Genomic DNA, 13677 nt, shown 5'->3' on the forward strand with positions numbered 1-13677 from the left:
CAGGTCCTAAACACACCAATTATTAAAGTAAAACCTTAAAAGAAAAGAATCAAAGCTATTGATGATCCCTTTTCAGTGCCTCCAAAGGAATCATAGGACCTCCATACATATAGTCCTCACTGGTAGCTTTTTATGTGCATCTTTAAATTAGCTTTTCCTGAATAGAAAATACTTTCTGTAAAACGACTGCTTCTGCCTTTCATTTCAGTGGCTGTTTATCAATGTCTGGCAGCAGCATTTTCATTATCAAATTCCAGCACATGGTAATGTTGGCTCATCATGATGTCCCTTGGGTATTTCTTGGCCATGTGATCAAACAAGGAATTTTTCCCAACTTGCCTCCTTTGATATCACAGGGAGTATCATTCTTTGGAGTCATATTCAAGGTTGCAAGTTGATGAAAAAAAGGATTCAGGGTGCACAGCAGCACAGATACCTTGACTTTGGCTTCAAGAATAAGATATTGCCTTCAACCAAGAAAAAAACAGGCACTGCTCTCACTCTTTTGTGTGCAGTTTCCCTCTTAGCTGGGAGGAAATTCTGTAAGGCAAAACTTAGAAAAAAATCAAGACTTAGCTCAGTATCTACTCAGATCCTAATGAAAATCTACCTTAAGGTTAGTTTACTCACCAGAAATTCTCTTCCTATTATATTTGCTTTCTGAAACTTTTTACAGACTTCACTGTTCTGATTCAGTAAAGTATATACACAGTTGAAACTCTGGAGTAGCTCCACAGATTAAAAAACAAGTCGCAGAGCCATTGAGCTACTTTTGCTTTGTATCCATGTACATTCTGATTTACAGCTCAAATGGTATCAGGAAGTCAAAATGAAAGAAAAGGGTTGACTGTTAAACTAAATGTTGTATAACAGTTTCCTATCCATCAAAGCTGTAAAAAGTGGCTCAACTTTTATTTTACCAAAATTTCTGTGCTGATGTGATTCTAGTGTGTTCTAATCCATGCTGGCAAATTTTGTAGTCCGAACCATGTGGAAAAGTGGGTTAAAGTAATTGGGTCTTTTATTTCACTATAGTGACTTTTTCTAACTACTCCCAGCAGATTTCCTTGTTCCTTTTACCCAGGACTATGATGACAGCAATCCTAATAAGCCAAGCAGGACTTTAAAATTATAAACCTCCTTGCAGTGTTTTCATTCTGTGCACAGTACACACACTACAGGAACCCCTAAGCAATATTTGCTTCATATCATAGACTGCCAGCAGCATAACTTCAAAGATAGGTAAAAAAAGAAGGAAGAAAAAAAGAGAAAGAAAATAATTTGTCCTAAGAGATCTTTCTATCAATCATATTCTATTCAGGTTTTGCAGTGAAGAAGTGCATAATGTGCTCATGGTTTGCAGTTCCTTGCTGTTTAAGAGGTAAATCGTTCCTAGCATTGTGTTGCTTGTGATGACTTGTATGTTATTGAAGGAAAAAAAATCTATCGAGATTGCTCTTTGGCATTAATTAAAAAATAACACCCAGAATATTACATGTCTCTCACTTCATAAGGGAAGTGTCACACTGTGCAAATTATTTCAAAATTTTCTTGCACTCTGTACAAGCAATTACTGTTTGAATGTGTTTCTTTGCAAAGGAGAAAAGAAGGAAACTGTACTTTACTTCTTAGAGACTTTTTTAACATTATCCTAGAGCCCACCAAACACATGTTAGGGCTGCTTCTCTGTTATGACTGTTACTGTCAGAATTTTGTTTGGAGAGAAATACATAAAATCTCTATAGCTGGAGAAATAGAATCAGGTTGTTGGTCTGTCTGTAAGATGGCTCCAAAGGAGTCACAGGACCATACATATAGTCCTCACTGGTAGCTTTTTATGTGCATCTTTAAATTAGCTGGAAGGTCCAATGTCAGGAACAGCTTTCAGCGGCTATTTTGATGAGTGCTCTGTGTTTTGCCAGTCTGAAAGAACCTGGGAAATAACTTGTGTGCATGGCCAAGGACTGCTCAGGAGCCACTCTCAGAGGTGGCTCTGTGAGCCACTTAGTTATTACTCAGTTACACTCAGAAAATTCTTTGTCTCAGGAATTCCAAGGTGAGGATATATCACATTAGTGATGGTATAACTGAACAGATGAATAACTAGATGATGGGATAAATCTGGGTCAGAAGTTCTTTTGCATCCCTGTTGTATTCAGATTTTTGTGAATTTCTCATACACGGCTTGTTTGCTGTGGAAATACACATTTGAGGATATGTATAAGACATGCTTGCTATTATCTTATCCCACTTTTGATGTCCTGGTGTCAGCTTCTGTCCCTCTGGTTCTCAGTCTGTAAAATGAAAAAGATTGAGCCTCAATCTTGACACGTAGTCAGAAATTTTCCAAACACCCCTGAAGTTTTGGCTTTGTTGTCATCTATTATCTCCAGTCTGAGTTTTTGCTCTGTAGCAGAAAACAACTCTCAGAGATAGGAAGGAGAGTTTTTTTACATTATTTTTCAGCAGGTATCAAGAGGGTGGGCTCTTATTCAAACAAAATCAATAAATATACACCAATCTCATTAACTGTAGGAAGTATCAAAAATTGCAAATTACAGAGGACACAGGCAGACATCTTCAAAATATAATCCTGTGTCAACTTCTTGTCAAAAGAAATTGCAACATATCCTGCATTGTGTGTGGCAATGTCTGAATCTGAACCAAATAAAATACTTGCTCGTGCCCTTGGGAATTAATACTGCCAGGTTTTATGCAGCTCCAATTAAAATACAGCTCACAAAGGATACTTCAGCCCAAAACCCACACATTTGATTTCAGTACTGGTGCAGTACCTTATTCATCCTTCAGTGCCAGGTTATTAATGAATAATGGATATTTTATTTGTTATTTAGATTTAAAAAAATTGTGTCTACATCATGATGTTCTGCCGCTTGCTGAAGTTGTGAGAAGTTGCACATACTACATGAAATTAAATGAAAATTCAAATTACCAAGGTCTTCCCCTGCAAGAATGAACGGGAAACCTGAAGGGGATGGAACTTCTGGGGGATGCCTGCTTACAGTTGTTGGGCTTGGCAACAATTTTGGTGTCATATAGGTAGATCAACAATTTCTCATCCAGAATCCAAAATTGAAACATAGTTGCAGAAGCAGTATTTCCATGTATTTTTTCTTTGGCAATGAAGAAAATGGTGTCAACTATTTTCTATCCATCTCTTGTTAAGCCTACATGTACGCTTTTTGCCTGCATGCCATAAAGTCAGAAGAAATATATTAAAATGGATCTTAGAAATAAGTTTTGTCTCCTTTTCTCATTGAACTGTCCATAAAAGCATTAGTGAAGCTGTGTGTGCTGTTATTAAATCACTTACGTATTGGTCTAGCCTACAAATTTAGGATAATAAAGCAAGATTACTTTTTCAGAAACTCATTAAACTTTACTGAATTGTATTATACATGCAATAATTCTAAGTCTTCTATTGCAGAAGTGGAGAGGAGCAGTTTTTTTCCTCTGTGTGGTTTAACAGTTTCTTTATTTCGATGTATCTTGTTTTGCAGCTGAGAAAAGAAGCTGCATGTAATGCCTCTGGGGCATCTGAAAACCTGGAGTTGCCAGAAGATACACTTCCAAAGTGAAGTGGGGAAGTGACTGGGTAATGAAACTGAGCCAGCATGGGCACCAGTGTTGGGATACTGAGATGTAAGACAGGGACAATTGTGGTGTATGGCAGCAATTATGTAGAAAACCCTGTTCTCCACAGCCTTCTGCCTGCTTGTGCTGACTGCCACCCTCTCACACACAGACAGTGGAGCACCCACAGCCACATGGCACAATCCACTGGCACGATCCATTGGCACGATCCACTGTCATGGGATCCACAATCCACATCCACAATCCACAATTGTGCCAATCCATCCACTGCAATTGGCACAATCCACTGGCACGATCCATGGGCACAATCCATTGGCACAACCCCTTGGCAAAATCCATCAACACAAGCTATCAACCCAATCCATCACCACAAACATCCATCAGGGCAATCATCCATGGACACAGTCCGTCGGCACAATCATCCATTGGCACAATCCATTGTTACAATCCATTGTTACAATCCATCAGCACAATCCATTGGCACAATCATCCACCACCACAATCCACTGGTGCAGCCCAGCCTCAGTGTGGGCTGCACATGTGTAGACAGGCTTACCACTGAAAATTTAGGACCCCTAAATTTACAGCTGCTTTGTGAGTGCACAACTCTAAGTTTGGCCCTATAATCTTTGGGCCTTAATTCTGTCTGATGGGGTTAATGATGGTTTTTTTAACCCAGATTTTGAATTAGTCCTTGTGGCAGGGACCGTCTTTAACAAAGTTCCACTGTCAGCAAAAATGCTGAGATGTCTCTTCATTAGATGTGATGAGTAACATACACACAATGCAAATTTTCAACATTTCTCTCCCCTTCAGCCAAGGGAGAGCATTCTCTCCTGTGTTTTTTTTATCTTTTCATAGAATGTGCTGAGTTGGAAGGGACCTGTCAGGATCATAGCAATAAAAGCTAAAAGGTCTGCATTGTAACTCAAAAGTGTCACGTAAAGAGCTGCATGAAGTTACTCTTGCAAATGTCATTCCTGCATGAAGTTATTCTTGCAAATGACACTGTATGCTTTCTTCAAATATATACCTTATTTTCAAAATTCATTTGTTATTAAAATTACAGCAAATAAATAATGCCATGACATATTATTAAAAAGTGACTTGTTTCCATAAGAAGCTGGAAATTAATTTTATAGGACATTATTGTTGGTTTTGGTCTGATGCAAACAGGGTTATTGTACCTTTATGTGTCTGTTATATGGAGCAGAATTTAAATTTACAAGAAACAAACATCTTGTGTTCTAATTGAATTGAACAAGTATATACAAGAAACATTCATTTCTTTATTATTGCTTTTTCCAGCCACAGTTGTCATATGCAGGCATAACTTTTATTTCCTTTTCTCTCTGACAATTTTAGCTCCCTGTCTCTAGGGAAATAAATCAGCCGAACATTGTCTTTGCTTTCAAGAAGCTCAAGAATGGGTGAAGAGAAAGAAATGCAGTATTACTTCTGCTGGCTGAGCTGACCAAATCTAATTATTTCCAACTTTTTTTTTTCTGATTCTTTAAAGACATCTCTTGACCTGTTGTTCCTCCAGCTTTCAGGCATGGAACAGAGCAGAGCAGTGCAGTGATGAGAGGTGTCTGTTTCAGAAGCTCTGTCTCCTCTCCATGAGAGGTGGTAGCTGCCCAGTTCCAAGGATGCACAAGCACTTAAGCCACCTCAGGACAGCTGCAGGATATGTGACTTCTGAATTTTCCTGTTGCACATGTGACTTCTGAATTTCCCCTTATATTATCACTTCAGCTTTGCCTCATGTCCTGTCTTCTTACCTGCTTCACTTGACAGCTCTTTTGATATTCAATACTTCCTGCTTGTGCAAGTTCTCATTCTCTTTCTTCAGAGCAAAGTGCTCAAAATCTCTGGCATTGAGGAGCACAGCCTGGTACTCTTCAATACTCGAGCACAGCTTGACAGGATCCAGCTCTGCCTGTGCTCCAAGGTAGGAGGATGTGAGCCAGATCCTTGCTCCAAGGAGTGTGTAAGTCCACAAACAGGCATCCATCACACCTTCTCAGGAATCTGATTCATCACAACTAACAATTCTAACAGCTTTGAATCCTGTGTCCCTGGCTGCACCACGCCGCTTTCCCAGGCCCAAGCAAAGAGAAGTGGGGTTAAAATGCCACTCTGCAGAGAGGATTTTTCTGCTTCTGTTCTTATCTGGCCCATGTACTCTGCAGGGACCTGAGAACTTCAGGGAATTGCAGGGAACTTCATTTTACATGAAGTTTAGAATTTTCTCCTCTTGGAGACAGGTAATACCAGCAATTCCTGGATCTTGTTCATCCATCCATTGCAATATAGCTTTTGCTAAACTTCCTTGTGTTAATGCAAAAATTTCTGGGGTGAGAAATACTGATTATAGTTAATCTGTGCTACTTTATGTTGTTCAATTTTTGTTCTTGAGCGTATACAAAACTTAGGACCGTGATGTGTCACGAACTGCCAACCCATTGGCGTTGGAGCAAGAGGCAGCGGTGCTGCGACCTTCTAGAAGCATCTCCAGTAATGAAGGTGCTTGGTGGCACAGGCACACACACACAATCACTGCAGCACACACTTCTCTTGTAGAATCACCCATGACAAAGAAGTGGGAAGGGTCTTTGTATGGGAGTTCCGAGGAGGCGGTTTATTCCAGCCACATACAAAGGTGTCCAGAGACAAAGACAAACGCATAGTGGAGGGTCCAGGTTTAAATAGGAGGGAAAAGGGGTGGGGGAGCAGAGCATCAGGGCCAATGGGCTGAGGGCTCAGGGCAGTAGAGAGGTGGGACAAGGGACAGCAGCCAATAGGGTAAAGGGGGCAGGACACTGGGGCTATATGAGGCCAATGGGTAGGCAGGGAAGGGAGAACATTCTTGGGGTTATACATATAAGGAAAAAGGGTCAGAGAGGCCAACGGGCCAACCAGGGAGGTAGAACTGGGGTATATTTGCATACTCAACAAAGGATCCTGGAAGAGGCTCTGCTCAGTCGCCTTGGACAGGGAAGATTTTTTCCAACTTGGGGTCTGTCCCTCCATGGAACCACAATGGACCGTTTTTTTGTAGGCCCACCAGCCTCCACAATGCTGTCTGGAGTAGGACTCACTACTGAGCTAACCTGCTTTGACAGCTTTTTTAAAATACACTTACACAGAACTACATTTGTGGGGGTTTCTCATTTTCTAGTAGAGGTTTGTCCTCATTCATGTCAATGTCATGCAAAATATCAAGAGTGATTATTCAGCCCTTGATAAAACCTTCCTAGAGGTCACTGGTCATCCAAAGCAGCCATACAGGAAAACACAAGCATGTTGTCACTAAGCCTTAGGGAGTAATGTGCTAAAGGAATCTACAAAGTCCACACAGCCTATTTTGCTGTACATAAGCACTGCCTTCCAGCCTCAATTCCCTTGTATCTGTTTGCTCCATGATTTTAGTCTTCTGAGCTTAGAATTCTGCCCTTCTCCTTCACTATTGAGTTTTTTAAGCAATCTCAATGCTAAAGCTTTTTTTTCTTGTGTTTTTCTTTGAGAATGGACTTTTGCTGCATAGGAAGAATGCATTCCTAGAGCAAAGCTATGCATGTGGAAGTCTAAACTTTGGGTTTTGTGATTGTTCATACCACTGACTTCAGGGAAATTCTATTTTGAATACAATAGGAGAGTGGGAAAATCAATTTCTAAAATAAAATATGATAAATAGTCTGTCTTAGTGCATAACACATTAATATTGTTAGTAACAATAATCCCAGCAACCATGCTATTGCACAAATAGATTCCAAATTTCCTGATTTTAAAACAGCTACATAGCTGAAAGTCAAGGAAGTACAAAATTGCTGGGGAGTTTTCTCTCAGCCAGGATGAAATTAAGCAGGTTACTCTGAGAGCTGGTTGAAACCAGAAGTTTAATTAATTAACGGTTCAGGGCACAAGACTTCTGAAAAAGCAGACTCTTTGTGAAAAAGAAAAAAAAAATCCCAAGAATGCCCTGGTTGCTTTTAATGGGTTTTGCTCCTGCTGCCTTGCCCACCCTTACCTGATTTCCTAATTAGACTACATGTCATCAAGAGATGATCAAGACTCCTTGTACATGGAGTCCCTACAGAGACTGTCTGACTGCCTTAGGCTGGAAGTTTTCAAAACTGGTTAGAAATAGCGCAGTAAAATAGATTGGAGCTCAGGAGAAAACAAAATGAATGAACACAAAAGGAACATGGATTTTCAAGCTGTTCAGGTACTAAGATGTGGTTATAATTGTAATGCTTTATTAACCTTCTTACTATACAGTGAATTTTCTTTCTTCATCATCTTTAAAGATACCTGTCTGTGTTCATTAAAGAAAACAGATATGCCAAATCTGTAAAGTTTGATGAAACCAAGAAAGGTTTGGCTGATTTGCATCAAGCCCAGAACATATGCAACTTAGATGGCACAAAAATACAGTGAGAGTGAAAAGGAGAAAGGAAAATCCATAACAGCACTCTGGGACTCCAAATCCCAAGGTGTCCTGCTTCATCAGTTTAGCTGCAGTGTTTACCTGGACAATATGAATTGAGACTTTGCAGAGGCTCTTCCTGCTTGGAAACTTGTTCAAGTCTGTTTAGCTGAAGCAGTGAAACACTGGGTTAAGATTAACCTGATCCCTAGCAATTCAGAAGCACCTGTGGGTGCCAGGCAGGCTTCAGGCTGCAGCAGACACTTGTGGGCATAGCAGACACTTGTGGGCAGACACTTGTGGGCAAAGCAGTGGCTGGGGCACAAAGGCTTAACTTCCTCTGAGCTCTGAGGGTGGAGTGGTGATTCCAGCAACCTTCTTTCCTTCATGAGCTAAATGCTTACTGACATTGCTGAAGTTCATGAGAAATGAGTGTTCAAATAAGCACTTGTAAGCTCACACAGAGTTGGGGTGTTAGCTGGAGCCTGGTCTCGTGCTGGGTGTTGTGTGCCTCGGACACCAGACAGCACCATAGCCCTAAGGAAGAGAATGGAAACAATGAAAAGGTATCAGTTCATCTGAGTAGTCCTCCACACTGCAGAAATGTGCAAATGTAGGAATTCTTGAACTACAGACAACACTTTTTTGCTTAATGGCTCTGGATGGATGTTTTCTTTTTGCTTGCCACAGGTTTGTGCTGTTCCTGCCAGCCTGAACAGACCCCTGTGCCACGCTGTGGTCAGAGATTATCTCCCACAGGCTGGTGTTTGTGACAGCTACTGAAAGCAGATTCCATAAAAGTGCTAGACTAGATCACCTTCCAGACAAATGAAATTAAAACACTATTGAAACTCCCTGGACGGGAAGATTAAACTTTTTCTATTAAATTGAACTCCTTGGTCAAAGAAGTGGAAGATTCAAAGCAGACGATGTATCAGTGGTTAGAGAAGATAATTATCCTTGAGGCAGTGAGAGAAAAATCACAGCAATTGAAAACTTTTACCCCAGAGAACAAAACTTTTCCTATTAGAAAATCTTTTAGAAGTGCCTTAGGGATTAGAAAAATGAAGTTCAAATACAGAATAAAGATGATCATGTGTGCTTCTCTGCACTTTGCACTCAGTGATCTTATAATACATTAATTATTTTTGTTTTTTAAATCATGCCTTGAACAATGTGGTAAATTGCAAGCAGTTTTTTTTTCTTATGCTCTCCCTCCTGAATTAAGAAAGAATAAATAGGTTGGATTTTTCTGGGGGTGGTCATCCACACATATGGTGAGCAGTTTTAGTATTCTACATAGGAAATGATAATTTCAGATACAGTCTGTATGTACTGGTCCTGATTCTCTGCCCTTTGTACCAATTTTGGATTCCAGTTAAAGAGTGATGCTCTCACACTGTTAATGTCCCTTCAGGTCAATGTGCTTGAACCTCTATTAAGTTCCCATTGCTGAGGAGGATCCTTTTTTTTTTAATGTCTGCTCTTTCAGTTCTTTAGCTCTGCTGGTGGCACCATCATGTCAAGTGGTGTCATTTGGATTGAAAGGCTATTCCTGATCAAGCCACTTTGTCCATTGGTTCCAGTTGTTCTGCATTGCATTTCCATTTTTGATCAGTTTGAGGACAGAATAATTGCCAGCTCTTCAAGACACTATTGCTGAAGGGACATTCTTGATTTTTTTTTGTTTTGTTCATTTGTTTACTCCTTCTCCTCATTAAGCAAATATTGCAAATATTAATCTCAGCATTTAGGGTCTGAACAGGTAATTCAATCACCAATGCTTAAAAAAGTCCATGTGTTCTATAAGGCACATTCCTATGTCTGTGTGCGTGTTTTTAGCTCTAGCATTCTGATTATTTTATTCTGCAGATGACAAGTGGCAATTTACTCCTTGTTCTGTCACTTTGGACCACTGGCTTAACTCTAAGAAAAGACTTTTACAGTTGAGTATTAATCACCATGTTTATGAAGGCTTTAGAACCTTAAAGAAAGCAGGAGGAATTGGGTACCTTTTGAATTTATATTTGCAGATTTGTCTAGCTCTCCACCAACAAACTGTGTTATTGACCTATGAAATGTTTGTTGCTTATTAACCTCTGCTTTTTTCTTAACATGCTTCTATACCAAGACTTACTACCAGGAAATAATCCAGTTGGCAGCTGGGCTATCTGGACATTTTGCTTAGATCCAGAACTTCAGAGCCCTTTTAGGAGAATCCTGTCCTTTTATGGACCCATACCAAGCTTTAGGGATCTGCTGACTGAGACTGTCTGTCATGTGAATTAAATAGTGTGGATTAGTTGCAGTGTCTTCAGAGAACTACCGACCAATCTTAATATTTGGTTGTCATGGGAAAATGCAAAAAAAAAAAAAATCATTTTCATTCCAGAGATAAGTAGGAAGGAAAAATATGATTTTGGTACTTAGTAATAAAGTGAAGTTGTCAAGGTGCAATTTGCCCTCTCAAAATAAGTAGCTCCAAGTAATGTATAATAAATATGAGTGTGAGCAGTGAAAGCGATGAGACCACTGCTGAATATGCTTTGCCTGTAAATTTGTTTCTCTCATGATTTCATCCTTTCACTTATAAATTCACAGGATGTTTGTTAAATAGTCTTTTATTCAAGCACAAGTAGCTTATCAAATACCATACATAATGTGCCCACAAGCTGCCTGTGGTCTTTTCTGTATCTGAGGCTTAACATAAGAAATGTCAGAAGAAAAAATGCTTTACATTAAACTTGGAGCTAGAAATATAGTGGGCTTTCAGTAATGATATATGATCAGAATTATGCAAAGATGATGAAAAGGTCCCAGTGGAATTCTCTTCAAAATTGCTTCCCTTTTGGGAGCATCCTATGAAACCAATTAGGAATAAACCCAAGAGGATTCTATTGAATTTGTTTCAAAGAGATATTGTATGCCATAAAGAGCAATTGCTCTTTTTGTAGGGTTTTCTTTCTTTAATCATCCTTCAGAAGATCACAGATAATTATATCTCTGCTAGCAAATCTCAGAGGCTGGTTTTAAAAATCTGCAAGAATTTCCCAGAGGAATTAATTGGTTTTGTCAGTATGATCATATTCTTTAGGACAATTACTCATTTCTTTTGTGATACTTTTGAGGATTGAGTATTTTTGCAGAGGCTCACCAAACCCTGAGCTAGAAGAGCGATATTTTGGTTCCTTCAGAAATCCCCTTTATGTCTACACTTGAAAAATCCCCTCTACTATAATGTAGCCAAAGACTTTCTTAGTTAATACACACGATGGTAATGCGTTACAATATTTCTTCAATTGATAAGACTATCTAGAATATCCCAAAATTTGTTTGTAGTTCTCCTCCTTAGTTTTCTGACATAACCAGTGTTCTCCGTCTGCTCTTTTATCAGAATTTTGCCCAGTGCAGTTTAAATCTGTGCACAAGTAAGAGAGATGTGTTAATTAGCCTTGTGATGGGAGTGCTGTGGTGGTAACCTGGTTTGTTCCTCCAGCTCCCCACTGTGCTGTGCCATGGAGACACAGCCAGGGAGCTGAGTCCTGGGTGGATTCCCAAGGGCCATCACACGTGGGCAGCATGGACTTGGCTGATAATTAACGGCACCTACTTCTTCTAAAATAGTGTCAGAGGGCAGAGTGGAGGCCAGACCCAGGAAGATGAATAGCTCCATTTTAAAGAATATTTTGCCTTTAAACTATACAGAAAAATGTCCCTATGCTAATGATTCTATGCTCCTCATGGAAAAAAAATGGTTTTATAGGGTAAAAGAATCAGATGTTTATCTGAAGGCTAATAGCTCCAATCTGGAAATTCAGCAGTTTAGAAGCAGTTGTTTAAGTACTAGTAGCTCTCTGGGGAGGAGAAAGGGGCCTTTCCTGAGGCAAGCTGTCTTTTAGGAGGACAGGTCTCTCCTACCATCAGTTCCTGCATATTCTCCCAACTGATTCTATCTCCTTGTGTTCTATAGCTCTTTTAATGTTTGCAGCTTATGAGTTCTAGCTGCTGTCTGTTAACAATCATTTCCATGTTTCTTGTAAAAATCTGTTCTTGGTATAACCTGATTTGGATAAATACGCTATTAGGGGACTTCTGCCAGGTTTTGCCACAGAATAACTGGGACTTTGAGCAACCTTTATAGTCATGTTCTGTTTCAAGTTACTTATTTGAAAAGCCTAAGTAACTGTGTGGGGCCACAGCTCTCTCCACGGAGAGCAGCAGGCGCAACTTTCCCAGGCATTGTGCTGGGAAAGGCTGTGAGAAGATCAGAGAAAAGAACGATAAACAATTCTTATCTTCCCTTGCTGCACCTGTTGGAAACATGTGGAATGTGTTATGGAGATTTGTTTAGCAAAGGGTGATTTTTTAATTGGCCACTGGTGATAGTATTTGGATTCAATTGACCAATCTGGTCTGTCTGTAAAGTAAAATGAGTATCTTAGTAAGTATAATATGGTAAAATAAAGCAATTGATCAGCCTTCTGGAGTCATGGAGTCAATGCTAATTATTGCCTGGTGGGGACCCATGCTACAATAACTATGGATTTAACATTGGAGGTCTCTAGAAAGAAGTAGATGAATGGAAGGCTTAATAGAACGAGGAGCTTCTGGGATGAATAAAATACTATCATTACAAGACTCAAACATTTGATACTTGAAATATTTCTGGACTAGCTGCCTTGCTGCTGTACAACGGGCAGAATAGGCTGCCTCTTCTTAAAGTACTTATGTAGCAAAGGAGCATGACTGGAAATACAGGTGGCATTTGTCTAATGAGAAATGGAGAATTTAAGCAGTCACGATCGTAACAAATGTGTGTTAGAAGGAAGTCAAAATTAGCCTCAGGTGTTAGGATCTGGTACACAAAAATGGAGTGATTTGGAAGCAAAGTATATCCAGAATGAGTCAGGGGGTACTGGGCTTTGAGCTGTGAAGGGCCAGCAATCCCTTTACAGACACAATAAAGCAGGAATGCTGTAAGTATTCTATTAAAATAGAAAATAAATCTTTTCTTGGCTTGCCAGAAGGACAAAGCTAGGTATGACTCAGAACACAATTTTCTCACATTTGTGAAAGCTGAGTAACTGGAAGCAGACCTGGCATTTGAATAGCCTCTTCTTGTAACTCCTTAAAAGTCAATCACAATTCCTGGAGACTGGAGTTGCACAAAATGAATGCACATCAACAATTGCTGGTGCCTGCCAATCCTAATCAAGCCCCATGGATGAGAGTCTTACACTGCACTAACTACTATTGTTACACAGCCACTCCTTGCCACTAGCCTCCCAGACCCTCCTTGCATAATCTCCCTTTCACCTACCTTCTCCCTGTCCCTCTTCTCCCTCAGCATCCAAACTGCTTTTGTCTTAGATCTCTGTCGTTCTGCAAGTGCCACCTTTTCACTCAAACCTCCTGCTTGGTGTGCTCTTATGGATCCAGGGTAATGTTGGGGGAAAGTGTTCCCCTTGTCCCACTGGACATGAGAGCTCAGAACCAAATCACTTCAAGGCAAGGAGCCATTCTGTGGTAACTTCCAAAGAGTGGCACCTTTTGAGCACATCTCATACCCTTACAGAGACATTGATCTAACCCCATTTGGTTTTGCTTTGGAATAAGGGGAGATGTGAAGCCAA

Source organism: Camarhynchus parvulus, chromosome 9 (assembly GCF_901933205.1).
Source record: "Camarhynchus parvulus chromosome 9, STF_HiC, whole genome shotgun sequence".
In the NCBI taxonomy this organism is placed as follows: Eukaryota; Metazoa; Chordata; class Aves; order Passeriformes; family Thraupidae; genus Camarhynchus; species Camarhynchus parvulus.